The 15,832-nt window shown below is 39.7% G+C and overlaps 1 long non-coding RNA gene across 1 annotated transcript in view; it reads left to right on the top strand.

The window, feature by feature from the left end:
- The window catches only part of LOC132833305 (uncharacterized), a 28,111-nt gene extending 12,567 nt beyond the window's left edge, over window positions 1–15,544 (top strand). The window contains exon 3 of the long non-coding RNA XR_009647071.1: window positions 15,414–15,544. This is a non-coding gene — a long non-coding RNA (uncharacterized LOC132833305). The remainder of the gene's footprint in view (window positions 1–15,413) is intronic.
- The last annotated feature ends 288 nt before the right edge of the window (window positions 15,545–15,832 follow it).

Below are 15,832 nucleotides of genomic sequence, written 5' to 3'. Positions count from 1 at the left end.
CAAATCCAACAACTGTTCCTTTTCTTCCAATTCAATGCCAGGGTAGCACTCAGCTGTCCCACATCAGCACTTCCGGTTAGGCGTAAGGCATGCCAAGTCCTCTAACAGAAATGAATGAATTCTCTGATTGATCATTGAAAATACCATTTGATAAATGAACAGCAGTGACAAATGCTGTTAAATGCTTCTGAATTATAATTTCTCGGGACTACGCTAACTCATTCATGCAATTAAACATCTCCCTCTACTGGCAGTTCTTGTGTGGCATTTGTTAAGTCTTTCACAGGATGAGGGCATCGCTGAAAGTGATATTTATTGCCATTCCATAATTGCGTTGAATTGAGCAGCTTCCCAGGCTATTTTAGACAATGGAGGAGTGACTACTTTATTATGCAGTCAAAACTAGGCCAGATCATGTAAGAGATGGCAGATTTCCTTCCCTAAAGGAAGTAAGATAGGTTTTTACGATTGATCAAAGCTTTCATGATTACCATGACTGAGACCAGTTTCTTCTTCCATTACATCATTTGAATTTGAATTCCATCAGTTACTGTGGTGGGATTTGTCTAGATTAGAGTGGTGCTGGAAAAGCACAGCAGGTCAGGCAGCATCCGAGGAGCAGGAAAATTGACGTTTCGGGCAAAAGCCTTTCATCAGGAATGGAGGCAGGGAGCCTCCGGGGGGAGAGATAAATGGGGGTGGGGGGGTGGGGCTAGGGAGAAGATAGCAAAGAGTACAATAGGTGAATTATATGGGGATGGAGGTGATAGGTCGGAGAGGAGGGTGGGGGAAGGTAGCAAAGAGTACAATGAGTGGATGGGGGTGGGGATGAAGGTGATAGGTTTGAGTGGAGGGTGGAGCTGATAGGTGGGAAGGGAGATTGGCAGGTAGGGCAGGTCATGAGGATGGTGCTGAGCGAGTCTGTTTCAGGACACGATTGAACAGCTTCAGGGCAGAGGAGATGACCTGGGGGTTGCAGTGTGAGAGAGAGAGAGACTCCCTGAGTTTCTTGTAGGGAGAAGAGAACTTCTTCAAGGTAAGCATCCTTGCAAGAGGATTCGCAGTAAGGTTGAAAAGATTTGTATCCATGCCCTCAGCACCTTTGCCTGGACCTCTGGTTTACTATTGACATTATCACTAAGCCACCACTTCCCCAAAATTGTGCATTGGAAAGTAAGTAATTTTAAACTTATTACATGAGAAAACTGAACAACAAAAATTAAACCATTAGTAGTTGTGATGCTCCAAGCTGTCCAGGACTCTAAGTAAATCTGAACCTGCTGCTGCGGAAGTTTGCCCATGCTCTGCTGGCTGAATGCCACTATCCTGTCCTCATCCAAAATATATTTCTCGTGTGTCATGAATGAGGATGACACATCCTTTTGCCTAGTTTATGTATGGAGACCCTTACCCACACCTATACTAATCATTAGCATCTGCTTTTATATTACACCTTATGATATAATTACTTGTCACTTTTTAATGAAATAAAAACCAGCATCAAATTATCCTAAGCAAATGTTTTGTACTGTCGGGAAGGATTTTAGAAAATAGTGAGAGACAAGTATTTTCCGTTGTGAAAACATATATAATAACTGTGCTATTTCCTTGTAACCAACAGCAATCATTACAGATAAACTTACTTGCATCAGATTAATTTAAATTTCCTAAGCTTAATGATTCTGATGCAATTACCATTCCATGGTGGAGAATACTCAACACCACATAATGTTCACCGAGACAGAAAGTACTGGAAAAAAAGTGCACAAAGTTAAACTATTATCTCCACAGCATGTATTAAAAATAATGATAGTGTACACGTATGATTTCTAGGCATTAAAATTGATTCCTGGGATTCAAGTATGCTTCAAGCCATAATTCAAACTACAGCAGTCTCTGGAGGAAATTTTACAAATGACTTACAGTTCTTCCATGGAAAAGTCTTGATCAGAACTTCTGCAGTTCAGCATCACCCATTATAGAATAATAGAACCCCCCTACAGCATGGACACAGGTCATTTGGCCCAACAAGTTCACACAGCCCCCTGAAGAGTAACCCACTCAGACCCATTCCCCTATCCTATTACTCTACATTTACCCCTGACTAATGCACCTAACCTACACATTTCTGAATATTATGGGCAATTTAGCATGGCCAATCCACCCAAACTATATATCTTTGGATTGTGGGAGGAAACCCACTCAGACACAGGGAGAATGCGCAAACTCCACACAGCCAGTCACCCAAGGCTGGAATTGAACCTGGGTCCCTGGCACTGTGAGGCAGCAGTGCTGACCAATGAGCCACCATGCTGCCCCCTTTATTTTGCATTATGTGAAACTGGGTGATTCAACTCATTCAGAAAACCTCCAAATCAATTAAATTATTGGGGAAGTCAATCCTACATGATTCAGATGTAACATAATGCTCTCAACAAACATCACATTTCTATCAATGTGACATTTGGAGCATATGATGCCATCCTGAAGACTATCTGTGACACAGTTAATCTTTATTTTCATATGAATTCCACAATCATTATGAAATAAAGTCCCCTTTTTAAGGATGCTCATTAATGTACAAAATGACTTACATAGTGCTGATGTACTTTATTTGAATTTTGTAATGAAAAATATAACAGCATCATTGCATTAATAGCACTGAGCGGTTTCCAATATGCACTTGTCCATTATAACATAACTGTTAATTTTTGCAGAAATGGTAGTTTCCACAATCCATGCAAAATTAGATCCTGGGCAGAAAGGAGAAAGTAAAGGGAGCAAATTGCTTCAGAAGAACTTCAATGGTCATATATGATATTGATTTGCAAAGCTCAGCATTTGCAAAATTTTAGAATGAATGAAGAAGTGCGAGAGCCAGGTGATGTGGAAAGCAGATGATTGCTTTAATTCAAAAACAAAAAAAAGTTCCTATTTTGTAACAAATTCATTAAGCCATGATTCCTTCTCTTATTGACCTTCATTTATTTAGAGTCCTCCAATGCTACATATTTAATATGCTCCGTTTTCTATTTTAGCTTCTTTGTAATTTGATCCTTCCCTATCCTTGCTCCTCCAGAAAGACTTCCAGCTGACTTCACCCCTCTGAATTCTCCAGTGCACTAGCTTGGGACCACTTATATATCTTCACATCATCAGTCAGCACTCAATACCTTATTACCCTGAACCATGGCCCAGCCCAATGTTAGCAAGAAGGCAGTTGTCACTTTGCACTTTGAGTCACAGGGTCATACAGCCATACAGTATGGAAACATGGCTAACAAGGAATTGTAATAATCCTTTCCAAATCCCTCTATCCCTCTCCCTCAATATTTTTATGCCAATCACTTTGACTAAGTGTTTGGTCGTCCTTCTAAAAATTCCTTCTTTGGCTTGTTATCAACTTTTTGTCTGATTGCATTCCTGCAAAGAATCTTGGGAAGCTTTTAAATACTAAATGAGCCATATAAAGTAAATTATTGTTGAAAATTCCATTATATACTGATTAGAAATTCTTGAAATTGCCATCATTAATTTCTAATTGTAAACAATAATTCTTGTGTTAAGTAAGATCTTTAAAACATGGAGTTAATCAAGTATAGAGCCAGGCAACATGAGCAATTGAAAATATAAATTATTTGTACAACATTAAAGACAATCTTCCTGGTGGTAGGTGTGGCATTGAGCCATATTGAGTGGGAAAGATCTGACTGATATCTGGATTGATCATAGTCAAAATAAGAATGACAATCTTATAATTAATCTTGGTTCCTCATGTACAGCCAGGAAGAAGTCCATTGGTATTTAGCTCTGGAGAATACACACGAGACTTAAATTCATGTTGACCAGCTACATAATACGTGTATTATACAAGATGAGAAGAGCATGTAGCATGGACAACAGAGATTAAAATGATTTCAAACTGTGTATAGAAAGGGTAAACCATTGAACACTAAAGATATGAAGGATGAGTTTCTGGTGTGTCTTATGAATGCTTTTCTGGGGCAGTATATGAAGGATCATACTAGACGAATTGGTGTTTTAGATCTAGTATTATGTAATGAGAAAGGGCTAATTAACAACCTTGTTGTACAAAAATCTTTTGGGATGAGTGACCACATTATGGTAGAGCTTTGCATTATGTTTAAAATGAGGTAGTTCATTCTGATGCAAGGGAGATACATTTTAATGAAAGAAATTATGAAGGCATGGATTCGTGAGTTTGACTGAGTAAATTAAAAAGCATGACTGAACACAGGCAATGGGTAATTTTGAAAGAACCATTGCTTGACTTAAGCAAATATACATTCCTTCAAAAGTGCAAAAACTCAAAAACAGTCAACTGTGGCTAATAAAAGGAAGCTCAGAATTGTTTATGATTAAAAGAAAAGGTGTATAAAGTTGCTAAAATACTAGTAATTCAGGAATAGTAAGAATTGGGAACTATATAGAATGCAATAAAGAAGGACCAAGAAACCAGTAAGGAAGGGATAGATAAAAAATGAATGTAATCTGCCAAAAATCATACAAATAGACTATACGACTTCTATACATATATATAAAGGAATTATTCGGTTAAACCAAATGTGGGTCCAATGCATGCAGTGTCAGGATGCCATATAATGGGAAATAGAGAAATAGCAGAGAAATTAAATGATTACTTTGTATCTGTTTTGATTGAGGAAGATACTAAAGATTTCTGAAAATTAGACATACAAGTGGCTATGTAGAATGAGGAGTTGAAGTAAATTAACCTTAGTGAGAAGATTATACTGGAGAAATTAACAAAGGTGAAAGCTGATAAATCCCCAGGACCTGATGATCTACATACAGAGTGTTGAAGAAGGTGACCATTGAGATAATAGATACATTAGTGATTATTTTCCAAAATTCTATAGATTCCAGAATTACTCCTGTGGATTGGAAGGTAGCAAATGCCGCTCCACTATTTAACAAGGATGCGAGAGAGAAAATAGGGAGGTACAGACGTGTTGGCATTACATCAGTTGTAGTGAAAATGTTAGAGTTTATTATAAAGAATTTGAAACGTTGTTTATTATATAAATGGAGAGAAATTGCAGAACTATAAAATATAGAGGCATCTGGGTGTCATGATACAAGCATCATAAAACATTAATATAGAGGTACAACAAATGATCAGGAAAGGAAATGGAATGCTGCTGTTTATTGCAAGGGAAATTGGATATTATTGTAGGGATGCTTTGTTGCAGTTTTGCAGGCTATGGTGAGACCACATCTGGAATACTGTGTACAGCTTTTGGTTTCCTTATTTATAGAGTCATAGAGTCATAGAGATGTACAGCACGAAAGCAGACCCTTCGGTCCAACTCATCCATGCTGACCAGATATCCCAACCCAACCTAGTCCTACCTGCCAGCACCCGGTCCATATCCCTCCAAACCTTCCTATTCATATATCCATCCAGATGCCTTGTAAATGTTGCAATTGTACTAGCCTCCACCACTTCCTATGGCAGGTCATTCCATACACGTACCACTATCTGAGTGAAAAAGTTGCCTCTTAGTCTCTTTTATATCTTCACCCTCTCATTCTAAACCTATGCCTTATAGTTCTGGACTCCCCCACCCCAGGGAAAAGACTTGTCTATTTATCCAATCCAGCCTCTCATGATTTTATAAACCTCTATAAGGTCACCCCTTAGCCTCCGACACTCCAGGGAAAACAACCCTAGCCTAATCAACCTCTCCCTATAGCTCAAATCCTCCAACCCTTGTAAATCATCTGAACCCTTTCAAGTTTTACAACATCTTTCCGATAGGAGGGAGACCAAAATTGCACGCAATATTCCAACAGGGGCCTAACCAATGTCCTGTACAGCCACAACATGATCTCCCAACTCCTGTACTCAATACTCTGACCAATAAAGGAAAGCACACCAAACGCTTTCTTCACTATCCTATCTACCTGCGACTCCACATTCAAGGAGCTATGAACCTGCACTCCAAGGTCTCTTTGTTCAGCAACACTCCCTAGGACCTTACCATTAAGTGTATAAGTCCTGCTAAGATTTGCTTTCCCAAAATGCAGCACCTCACATTTATCTAAATTAAACTCCATCTGCCACTTCTCAGCCCATTGGCCCATCTGATCAAGATCATATTGTAATCTGAGGTAACCTTCCTAGCTATCCACTACACCTCCAATTTTGGTGTCATCAACAAACTTACTAACTGTACCTCTTATGCTCACATTCAAATAATTTATATAAATAATGAAAATTAGTGGACCCAGCACCAATCCTTGTAGTACTCCACTGTTCACAGGCTTCCAGTCTGAAAAACAACCCTCCACCACCACCCTCTGTCTTCTACCTTTGAGCCAGTTCTGTATCCAAATGGTGAATTCTCCCTGTATTCCATGAGATCTCACCTTGCTCACCAGTCTCCCATGTGGAACCTTGTCGAACGCCTTACTGAAGTCCATGTAGATCACATCTACCACTCTGCCCTCATCAATCCTCTTTGTTACTTCTTCAAAAAACTCAATCAAGTTTCTGAGACATGATTTCCCACGCATAAAGCCATGTTAATTATCCCTATTCAGTCCTTGCCTTTCCAAATGCATGTACATCCTGTCCCTCAGGATTGCCTCCAACAACATGCTCACCACCGATGTCAAGTTCACCGGTCTATAGTTCCCTGGCTTTTCCTTACCCATTTCTGAAACAGTGGCACCATGTTAGTCAACCTCCAGTCTTCTGAAACCTCACCTGTGAATATAGATGATACAAGTATCTCAACAAGGAGTCCAGCAATCACTTCCCTAGCTTCCCACAAAGTTCTAGGGTACACCTGATCAGATCTTGGGGATTTATCTTCTTTTACACATTTCAAGACATCCAGCACTTTCTCCTCTGTAAAATATACATATTTCAAGATGTCACCATTTATTTCTCTACATTCTGTACCTCCCATGTCCTTTTCCACAGTAAATACTCATGCAAAATATTCATTTATTATCTGCCCCATTTCCTGTGGCTCTACACAAAGGCCACCTTGCTGATCTTTGAGGGGCCCTATTCTCTCCCTCGTTACCCTTTTATCCTTAATGTATTTGTAAAAACCCTTTGGATTCTCCTTAACTTTGTCAAAGCTATCTCATGTCCCCTTTTTGCCCCCCGATTTCTCTCTTAAGTATACTCCTACTGCCTTTATAATCTTCTAAGGATTCATCGATCTATCATGCCCATATCTGATCTACGCTTCCTTCTGTTTCTTAACCACATGACAGGATATAAATGTATTAGAAGCAGTTCAGAGAAATTTGACTCAACTGATTCCTGGGATGGGGAGAGATACCTTCTGAAGAAAGAACCAACAGTTTGAACCTGCATCTGTTGGTATTTAGAAAAATGACAGGTGATCTCATTGAAACATATACGATCCTGATTGTAAGATGATTTACAGCATTTAACTCTTACTTATAGTTAATTCAGAACAAGAGTATTTTCCTGATACCTTCTGTCTACTGACTTCAAATTTGTCAATCTCACAACCACTCAGGTTTGTAGGATTACCGTAGCCACCTCACAGAGAAAGAAATTGCCCAGAAATCTTATCTTGCTCTAAGCAGCCTGCTTAATTTTAACAAGCTGTTGTAAGGGTATAATTGTCCAAGATATTTTAAGGTTCTGGATTTTTTTTCTTCAGAATGTACTTCCTCACTTAAGGAGTACATTAGAGTAAGGTTAGATCAGTTAGAATATCAAAGACATCTGGTCCATCAAGTCTGCTTCACCATTCAACAAGATCATGGCTAATCTAGTAATCTTGAATTCCACTTTAAGAAGTATTATCTGGGGTTCCTCATTGTTCTAAAATTTTAGTGAAAGCGTCTTGCTTTTTACATTGTTCAGATTCCATCTGCTACACAAATGTGTGGGTAAGCCACACATCGAATATAGATTCCCCCCACTGTCATTAGATCCTGCATCATTGAACACTTTTCCTTAATTATATAGTGGATAAGCCTTTATGAAGTTGTGAGCTTTTATCCTGTCAATTTATTTGTGAAGTTTATATAATTCTTATATAGAGATTTCTGCCATTGCTCCCTTAATCGTTAAATCTTAAAATAATCCTCCATTAAAGATTTTGTTAGGAAAAAGATGTTTCATTTAGTTCAAATCATATTTCATAGGGTTGTTTGATCCTGGTGTCTAATGTTATTGATATAACAAGAATCTTTTCCTTGTCTTTTCAATTAAAATACCATTATGTAGAGATGCCGATGTTGGACTGGGGTGGACAAAGTTAAAAATCATACAACACCAGTTTGTAATCCAACAGGTTTATTTGGAAGCACTAGCTTTTGGAGCACTGATCATTTGTCAGTTTGGAAAGCTAATGCTTCTAAATAAATCTGTTGGACCATAACCTAGTGTTGTGTGATTTTTAACAATTAACATATATCAGGTTTTATGGTTCCAACATCTCATTGTAGTTAAAATCTTATTTTCACACCTGATGTGATGATTTTATATTTCTTTCCAGGCCTTCTGTTGTGTAATTAATCTATTGTTCACATTGTCTATTGTATGTTAGTCTATTAACTTGATTCAGGCATAAATGTGACATCTCCATGTTCCCTTTCAGGTTTATTTTAATTTCAAATTGAAGCTTTTCGGTTTCTACTGCTAGTTGAGATGGGGTATTTAATAATTAACTCTATGTTCTTCATGAGTCTTTATCTTTTATGTTGTTGGTATCTATGTCTGTTCTTCCTAATTAGTTATATTGTTTCTTAAACATTTGGGCTGAATCTTGGTTAAGTGCTAGTTGCGTGAATTTTTGGAGAGCTTTTCACATGAGGCCTCATGCATTTTTTTAAAAGAAACTCACCTCATTAACTATTTACCCTACCCCGATTACATCTCCCTCAACCAAATCTAGCTTCACATTACCACGTGGCACTCATGGAACAATGTGTTCCTGCTGAGATACGCCAGAATTAGCCAACATCCCTGGCACCAGGATCATCTTTAAAAGGCCATCACGCACGCAGATAAGCACTGTCAGTTTGGACCTGGCCTGAGCAGTCCCTGACCTTTGTTCAGAACATGGGAGGCAAGGAACATTTGATTCCCTTCTTTATAGGCAAGGACCTAGAGGTCCAGCTGACTGGGCTGGTGCATAGACAGGATGTCCTCATCCCCCAGTACCAGCAGTTGACTGAAAGAACTTGCTTGAGTTTTTTGAGGAAGTAACAGAAAGGCTCAATGAAAGCAATGCTGATGACGTAGTGTAAATGGGTTTCTAGAAGATATTTGAAATTGTACACACACCAGACTTGTAAGGAAGGTTATAGCTCCTGGAATTAAAAGGATTGTAGCAACATTGATTATAAAATTACTAAGTGATAGAGAGTTTGAGGTGCCAGTGTTGGACTGGGGTAGACAAAGTTAAAAATCACACCACTAGGTTATAGTCCATTTGGAAGCACTAGCTTTTGGAGTGCTGCTCCTTCATCAGGTGGTTGTGGAGGTTAAGATCATGCTCACGGAATTTATAGCCAAACGAGTCCAGTGTCATGGAGACTCCTTAACGAGTGACAGGCAGTAATGGTCAGTGGATATTTTTCTGGCTGGAGGAAGGTTTGTATCAGAGTTCTCCAGAGGTCAGTATCGGGACCGTTGCTTTTCCTGTTATATAATAATGATCTGTTGGGGACAAATTCAAACTTTGCAGATGACCCCAAATTTGGAAGAATTGTAAAATGTGAGGAGGACTGTGCAAAAGGACATAGACAAGTTGGTGGTGTGGGTGAATAGGTCCAGATGAGGTTAAGTACAGAGAAGTTTGAGGTGATGCATTTTGGTAAGATGCATGTTGGAAGACAATATAAAATAAAAGGGAGAAATCTATAGAGAGTGCAGGAGCAGAGGGAGCTAAGTGTTCATGTGCATGGATCATTGAATGTGGCAGAACAGATAGACAGAGCAGTAAGTAAAGCAAACAGTATCCTCAACTTTATTAATAGAGGCATTGAGTACAAGGGCAGGAATGTGACATTGAACTTGTGCAAAACACTTTTTTGATCTCAGCTGGAGTATTGAGTACAGTTCTGGGTGTCACATTATGGGAAAGATGCGGTCACACCAGAAAGTGTGCAGGGGTGATTTATTGAAATTATGCCAGGAATAAGAAACATTAGTTTAGAGGATTAGAACACAATGGGAACTGGATGATTATTTGGATAGAAATAATGTGCAGGAGGAAAGCAGAAAATTGGCTCTGGATAATGATGCTCATTTGAACAGCATTACTGCAAGCATGATGGGCCAAATGGCCTCCTCTGCGCTGTAACACTTCTGTGATTCTGTGAAAATGGCACAGCAGTACAGCACACAGTGAATCTGGTGTCCTTGAGGAGCCAAAACAAAGAAAGACAAGGCAAGGCAACACAACAGGGATGCTGTGAACATCCAGGTAAGCTCAGCATGAATGGGCACTATGAAAGAAGGAAACAGCCTGGAGATGCAGTCTGGTTGATTACATTAGTAGTGTCCTTGCTGCAGCATGACAGTAATAGTTGCAGCCAAAGGGTCAGCATTGAAGTGGAGAGGTTTCCTTTAAATGGATTGGAGATATGCCATGAAACTTCTTAGAGGCTGGCACATGTCAGATGCCAATGTCCATGGATGTGGAGATCATGTGACAGGTACCCATAAAATATTCCCTGAGACATTGGTGCCCAATGGAGATTCTTTAGGCAAGCAGTGAGCTGAAGTTGCTATGTATCTGACTTCCATGTTAAGAGTTCTTGATGTTGACCTAGCTTGTTTGATGTGTTTGGTAATGTAAGCAGTTGCAGATTAATGAGATGAACTGTGGCATTAATAAGGGGTTGAACAATCAATAATCCTCCTTTATTGGCAACTCACCACTGTCTACAAAAAATTCACTGCACTGCTCAGCCAGTGCATAAATGATGCAGTGAAGTGCTCCTGATGTCAAGATAGGCCTATTGGATCTCTTGTGTAATTCTGCCATAAACCTCAACATAACCCATGTCACCAGGTCTCAAAAGGATTCCATCCTCTATTTCTAACCTGATCTCGTTATAATGGGACTTGACAGGATGGACACTGAAAGGATGTTATCACTCGTGGGAGGGACTAGAACTAGGAGACAAAGATTAATAATAAAGGGTTGGCCATTTGAGGAGGAAATAAAGGGAAATACTTCTAGCAAAAGAGACAGAGTTACTTAATTTTCTTAAAAATTAAAAATGACATGGCACCAAGTTATAGTCGAAAAGGTTTATTTGGAAGTGCAAACTTTCAGAGAGCTGCTCCTTCATCAGGTAGCTTGCTAATGAAGGAGCAGTGCTCGGAAAGCTTGTACTTCCAAATATACCTGTTGGACTATAACCTGGTGTTGTGTGATTTTTAACTTTGTCCATTCCAGTCCAACACTGGCTCCTCCACATCATAGCTACCATCAATATTTTTTAAGGCAGGGCTCGATAGATTCTTGATTAAAAGGGGAGTCAAATTTTAGGAGCTGGTCTGAACGTGGAGTTAAGTATATTCCCACACCAGACTGACAGGAGCAGTTCAAGAAGGCAGCTCATTACTACCTTCTGCAGGGCAATGTTCACATTCCATGAAGAAAGGGGGTGGATGTAGGAGTGGCAAGAGAAAATTTGAGCCAAACTTACTGCTTCAAGAAAGAGGCAGCCACAAGTGCTGCTGGGTGCAGTCAGGCTGCTTAAAAAGTCCACTCTATAGTAGTGAAAATTTGTTGCAGCTGTTTAAAAATGCAATAAAACACAATAAAAACAAAATAAAAAGCCCCCCAACCTCAGCCCTCACATATTCTTACCCATTTCTCTGCCGTACATACATTCCCCATGCTCCATCCATGCCAACCCATGGTACATCACCTATTCCCCATGGCCTCAGTGTCAATGGACAGAACTGTATCTCCCAGCCACCACACCATGCCTTTCCACCTTCCACGCCAACTCCCCAATATTCATACTGGGGAAACTGTGAAGTAATAGTGATAATATATTGTGAAATCAGTTATCCCAGTCCCTTACCAACTTCCTGCACTCCTAGTCCAGTTCCTGACCAACTTCCTGCACCATAGTCCAGTTCCTGACCAACTTCCTGTACCCCTAGTCCAGCACCTGACCAACTTTCTGCACCCCTAGTCCACGTCCTGACCAACTTCAGCAAAAAGGTAGAAATCTGGTATAAGATAAAACATTCAGAGTTGGGAGGTATTTCCTTGTGTTTGAATCAAATTCTGAGTTGTTTTATATTTTCTGATTCCATCCATATTTCACTTTGATTTAATTAGGCTGTACTACATAGCAAATGTGAGCAGAAAGATACCATGTTATTTATTACTTTTATTCATTGCATTTCTTGTCCATAAAGATACAATACAGTGATACAACATGGCACAGGAGCAGACCCTTCAGCCCACTAAGCTTGAGCCGATTCCTTATTCCTATTTAGACCCCTTACTTATTGGCCATGCATGGTTTCTATCCCTCTGTTCACCTTCCGATCATGTGTCGATCAAGACACACCTTAAACGTTGCTAATGTGCCTGCTTCCATCACCTCCACTGGCAGTGCATTTCAGACAGCCACCACCCTCTGTGTGAAAAATTTTCTTGCCATTTCTCCTTTAAACTTTCTCCCTCTCCCCTTGAATGTGTGCCCTCTTGTAGTTGACCTTTCCACCCTGGGAGAAAGCCTCTGAATATCCACCCTATCTATGCCTCGTGTAATTTTGAAGATCACTATCAGGTTGCCCCTCAGCCTCCATCTTTCCAGTGAAAAGAATCCAACTTTATCCAACCTCTCCTCATACCTAAAACCCTCCAGACCAGTAACATCCTGGTAGAACTTATTGTACTCTCTTCAAAGCATCCACATCCTTCTGGGAGTGTGGTGATCAGAACTGCATGCAATATTTCAAATGTGGCCTAACTATAGTTTTATACAGCTGTAAAATTACTTGCCAGTTTTCATATTCAACACCCCAGCTAATGAAGGCAAGCATGCTGTATGCCTTCTTGACCACTTTATCCACCTGTGTTGCCACTTTCAGGGATCTGCACAGAGTGGATGAGACAATTGGCACATGATATTGTCTGTTGGTCGTGGATAAATGATAATATCAAATAGTAAGGACGGATGTGATATTTCAGAGCCACCAGCCATCTCATCGCGGAGAATCTTTATGCCCACACAAGACTCTGTTAATCTCTTGGTACACAATTACCATTGATCTATTTCCTGTGAATGGGAATGACTTTATCTTAGTCACTAATTATGTTTCCCAATTTCTAACTGAGCACTGAGCATGATATTCAGTTTCCTTGGTGCCAGTGTAAAAATCATTTCTGATAATGGGCTGCAGCACACAGGCAGACAGGTGAAATGTGACATCTCACCACATTATCCAAATTTAAACAGCTTCACTAAGGAAATGGTTATATCAATCCTCCTGAAGTGTAGGACAACAAAACATGATTTTTGTGTTGTCACGTTACAACTTTGAGTTACATCTCTGGAATTGTATACCATCACCAATAGAGATTACGTTTGGAAAGCAAGTGAGAATGACATTGCCAACCATCACCTAGCCAAACTCTCCTTGATACAGGATGGCCTTCTCAAAAAAAAGGTGAAATGAAGATAGTGTATAACTGGCATGCAGGTACAGAACTACCTCAGCTACACGTCAGGCAAAGGTCAGAGTCACACACCCCATCACGGGAACGTGGCTACCCACAGAGTTTCCAATGTGTGCAGTGAGTCCACTATAAAACCATGACACTAATCAGAGCAACTTTGAGGATGAATAGAACCCAGTTAAGGGTAGTGTACAATATGTCAATGAAAACAGCAAACTAAAAAACCAAAGCCAGATAGTGTGAAGGAATACCAGAACAACAATCAACAGAGTGATGACATGCCTGCAGATGACACACAGCCCACTGCCAATGGTGAAATCCAGAAGGCTACAGTAAAACAAGATCTGAAGAGTTGTCAAACTGCTGAATAGAGACAGGACTTTTAACGTGGCCATTTCAACATCAGCCTGCCTCTTCCCACCTTTGTCTCACCTGCAAAAACATAAAGGTTCTGCTTGCTTGCTCTACTGGGAAGGAGGTGGAATAATTATGTTGAGATTAATTCAGAGTTCCACTTACCACCTCCACCTGGAAAATCTGTGTCACTGTTTTACCACAGTTAGCCGCTCAGAAAGACTGACTATTGAAAACAGATCTTCTTTTCTCCATCCGATATGAAAGATATGCTACTGTCTGCAGTGAAGCTCAATTACAAAAATGTGTACTTTAAGCATAGACACAATTAATCTTTGCTCTTTTTGTCTGGGTATTGGCTGTGTGATTTAGCATTACTCAATATTTTCAATAGCATAGATCACCGGCTCTGTGAAAACAAACTGTATTTTCTCCTCTGCCTCCACTATTAAGATGTTAATGGCTTTAAAATGATTTTCTAAATTAACTTGACTACCTCTAAATTAGTAAAAATGAATAAATTGCGACACTTTGCAGTTAATCTCAGTGCTGGAAGCAGCAGGAAGTAGAAAGTATTTGTAATGTATGACCTTATACTTCCTAACCCTATTTTAAAATGTCTGTCATTCTGACTTAGCAACTGAAAACATGGAATATAGATTTAACCGATTTTTATGCCAAAATCATCATTGACCACACAAGTGGACAAATATAGAACTTAATTTTGGCAATTTGAGTCACAACTGTTTACTCATATAAATAAACTTGTCACTGGGCAAACAAACACAGTAATTTTTATCATATTAATTGAAGCTGCCTATTTGATTTTATTTTTAGAGGCATTTAGCTTCAACTGATGCTGCAGCTGTGGTTTGGGCACACTACTGTTATGTAAGTGAGGAGTGAAATCTGTATGGCTGTGGTTTGCTTTTTCTGCCATTGGATCAAAACATCAGGAGTTGCACAGGTTTTTAAAATGTATATACTGTACAATATAGACAGAACTTCCAACCATAGTGTTGACATTACATTTAAAAATGCATTGAATTAATTAATTTGGAGACCTGGTGTGGAGTTTATGTGTACTATACTGTGGCAAATTGATAATGGGAAGGACATTTAATCTGGAGGGAATATGGCTAGAAGGGCTCTTACCATCATTCATTCACTACCCTGATTATGCCCATCCCAGGAAGCACATACACATCCCCACCTTGTCACAAATTGATGCTTTTAAAGTGTGTAATAAATGTCCAGATAAGGACCGCACTTCTCTGCTACTATTCTTAAACCAGCAGTGAGTGGGGGCCTCACCATGTAGTGCACATAACTAACAAGGCCTGATGTTTTTACTTGCAGAGACTTGCCTCATTTCAACGAACTAAGTACCTGATCAAAGAAACTGGCATTGGAAAGTTGTGGGTGAGACCACTGAGAATCACTTTGCTGCAACCACTTTCTTGTGACCTCTTCATAAGTTCCCTTATGCCATCACACAGATTTGCCCTGGGGTCCAGGCCTCAGAACGGTGCCTTTCTTGCTGTGGCCTCTGCCTTCCTGGTGGCATTGCCATTCAAAAATGCTACTGAGCTCTAGTTGACTGACAGCTCTCATTGAGCAATGTTGTCAAAGTGTGGCTAAACCTTCAAATCACTATCCCTGACATTATGTTGCTTGAAAAACCTGGAGTCTTGGTAACCATAAGGTAGAAAATTGCTGTCACCATTCTCCTCTTAGATTAGGGTCTAAAATTCCAGGTTGGTCTAGTGTTGTAACAG

Source organism: Hemiscyllium ocellatum, chromosome 3 (genome assembly GCF_020745735.1).
Source record: "Hemiscyllium ocellatum isolate sHemOce1 chromosome 3, sHemOce1.pat.X.cur, whole genome shotgun sequence".
Classification (NCBI taxonomy): Eukaryota; Metazoa; Chordata; class Chondrichthyes; order Orectolobiformes; family Hemiscylliidae; genus Hemiscyllium; species Hemiscyllium ocellatum.
The sequence above is the reverse complement of the archived record's forward strand: the minus strand, read 5'-3'. Positions and strand labels throughout refer to the sequence as shown.